Genomic DNA, 3,182 nt, shown 5'->3' on the forward strand with positions numbered 1-3,182 from the left:
TACTGTGTATATCCATCGTTCATGCCTTTTTATTGCTGAGAGGTACCCCGTGGTAGGATTGTTTAACCACTTACCCTTTAAAGGACATCTTGGTTGTTTCCAGTTGTCAGTGATTATAAAGGAAGCTGTTATGGACATTCCTGTACAAGTTTTTGTGTGGCTGTGAATCTTTATTTCTCTGGGATAAATGCCCAGGAGTGCAGGTGCGGGGTCCTATGGAAGTTGCATGCACAGCTGTTAGGAAATCACCAAACTGTCTTCCAGAGCAATGCACCATTTTAGACTCCCAGCAGCAATGTACGCGTGATCTGGTCTCCACATCCTCATCAGCATTTGGTGTTGTCACTGTTTTTCATTTTAGTCATTCTGATAGGTATGTGGTATGACATCATTGTGGTTTTAGCTTGCATTTACTTAATGGCTAGTGGCATTTAGCATCTTCCCATGGACTTATTTGCCATCAGCATATCTTCTTTGGGGAAATGTCTCTCCATGTCTTCTGCTCATGCTCTAATTGGGTTCTATGTTTTTACTGTTGAGTTCTGAGACATTTTTATACATTCTAGATATTAGTCCTTTGTCCGTAGGCGATTTACAGATACTTACACTCTGTAACTTGTCTTTTTATCCTCTTAACAGCCCTTTTACAGAGCAAAAGCTTTTAATTTTGATTAAGTTCAACTTACCAATTTTTCTTTTCACAGATGTTTTGGTATCAAGCCTAAGCAATCTTTGCCTATATTTTGAAATTTTTTCTCCTAAGTTTTCTGCTAAAAGTCTTACAGTTTTACAGTTTACTTTTAAGTCTGTGCCTATTTGAGTTAATTTCTGTGTAAGGTGTGAGGCTGAGGTTGAGCTTCGTGGGTTTTGCCTGTGGGTGTCCTATGGCTCCAGCACATTGCGGTCTTCCTCCATGGAGTTGCTTTTGCACTTTTGTTAAAATCAGCTGGGAAATCTTATGTGGGTCTGGCTCTGAGTTCTCTAGTGTGGTCCATTGTTCCAGCATTCATCCCTCCGTAGATATTGCAGAGTCTTGATTACTGTAGCTTTTTTTTTTTAAGATTTTATTTATTTATTTGACAGAGAGAGACACAGCGAGAGAGAGAACACAAGCAGGGGGAGCTGGAGAGGGAGAAGCAGGCTTCCCGCTGAGCAGGGAGCCCGATGCGGGGCTCGATCCCCGGACCCTGGGATCATGACCTGAGCCGAAGGCAGACGCTTAATGAATGAGCCACCCAGGCATCCCTTGATTACTGTAGCTTTATAATAAATCTTGAAATCAGGTAGGATGATTTGTCCCATTTTATTCTTTTAAAAACGTGTTTTAGTGAGTTTAGTCCCTTTGCCTTTCCATATAAAGTTTAGAATGATCATTTCCTATCCACAAAAAAATCTTGCTGGCATTTTGATAGGAATTACATTACACCTGTATGTCAATCTGGGGAGAAATGACACCTTAAATAAGTCTTCCAGTCCATAAATACAGCATGTCTCCCCATTTGTTTATATCTTCTTTGATTTCATGCATCTGCATCGTGTAGTTTTCAGCATATGGATCCTGTAATTGTTTTGTTAAAAGTACTTAATTTTTTGGAGTAACTGTAAATGGCAAATAGAGACATTTTTATTTCTTCCTTTCCAATCTATACGGCTTTTATTTCCTTGTCTTGCTTTATTGAACTGGCTATATATTGAATTAAGAGTGGTGAGGGTGGACATTCTTGCCTTGTTTCCAGTCTCCGAGAGAAAGCATTCAGTTTTTCACCATGAGGTATACTGTTAATGATGTGGTCCTTGTAGAGATTCTTAGCAAGGAATTTACCTCCATTCCTATTTCTCTGACACCTTTTATCATGAATGTGTGCTAAATGAATGGTGTTTTTCTGCATTGATTGATATGATCATATAAGCTCTAGCTGGCCAACATAGTGAATTAAATTGACTGATTTTTCAATTAGCAATAATTGCGCCTCGGACAAACCTCATTGGCTACGATACTGCCACTGCGCAAAGCTAAAATTGACTGATTTTTCAAATACCAAACCAGTCTTGAATACCTGGAATAAGTCCTACATCGTTATGGTCTACTTTTTTTTATGCTTTGCTAAATTTTATTTGCTGATGTTTAGTTAAGGATTTTTGTGTCTATATTCATAAGGGATATTGTTAGGTAGTGTTTTCCCTTTGTTTTTGGTATCAGGCTAATTCAGTTTAAACAGCAGAAAAAAGATCAGTTTTATGAAACATGTTAAAACTGTCAGGAAATGTCAGAGTCTAGTTTAGGAAGATAGTTCCTTGATTAACTCTACTTACTGGTTACTGGTCTATCCAGGCCTCCTTCCTTCTTTATATTTGCATAACAAACCACCCACTCCATGGAGATGTCCCGAATGTTTACTTTAGAGTTGTATGTAGTATGATCATACATTCTTTAACCAGTGGGCTAGCCTAGGGACATGCCTTCCATAGTGATGGTTGAGGCACAGAGGGTATGCCCAACCAACACGTTTTAACCCCGGCATGCCTGATGGGTCTGCTAAGATCCCATCAGACAGAGAAAACCACAGGGCCCAGCCACATGGCCAGAAAGCAGACTCCCCCCCACCCGCCGCCCCCGCCAAAATGAGAGGAACTGCACATGGACATAGCAAAGCATAAACAACTCCATCTACCATAGAGTTCTTGCTCCTTTTAGCAGGAAGAACGTTTAGTGATCAAATCTGGGTTCAAGGATGAGTGCTCATTGCTACTGGGGTGTCCTTGCTACTTAGCCCCCTCAGTGGATTAAAGTTAGAAAGAACATCTTAAAAATTGGGGCTCCTGGGTGGCTCAGTCAGTTTAGCATCTGCCTTTGGCTCAGGTCATGATCTCAGGGTCCTGGGAGCGAGTCCTGCATCAGGTTCCCTGCTCAGTGAGGAACCGGCTTCTCCTTCTGCCTCTACCTGCCACAACCTCTGCTTGTGTGCTCTCTCTCTCTGACAAATAAATTTTTAAAAATCTTAAAAAAAAAAAGGCATGACTTCATATCATTATTTTCAGTGTAAATGTAACATTGAAGGTTTTGCATAGGCATTTGTCTACTTATGTTTTCTCTCTCACACTAAAATCCTTCATTTATAAGAACATTAATAAATTTCTTTTTTATCTTATGCATAAGATAGCTTCAAAGTAATAATTCTTTT

General features: G+C 39.8%; 1 non-coding gene across 1 annotated transcript; it reads right to left on the reverse strand.

The window, feature by feature from the left end:
* Positions 1–1,876: 1,876 nt before the first annotated feature.
* LOC112819637 (U4 spliceosomal RNA) lies at positions 1,877–2,015 on the reverse strand. Its single transcript, XR_012378661.1, has one exon. It is a non-coding gene; the product is annotated as a U4 spliceosomal RNA (small nuclear RNA).
* Between the last annotated feature and the right edge of the window lie 1,167 nt (positions 2,016–3,182).

Source organism: Callorhinus ursinus, unplaced genomic scaffold (genome assembly GCF_003265705.2).
Source record: "Callorhinus ursinus isolate GAN/ISIS: 27379988/994484 unplaced genomic scaffold, GSC_fseal_2.0 scaffold6, whole genome shotgun sequence".
In the NCBI taxonomy this organism is placed as follows: Eukaryota; Metazoa; Chordata; class Mammalia; order Carnivora; family Otariidae; genus Callorhinus; species Callorhinus ursinus.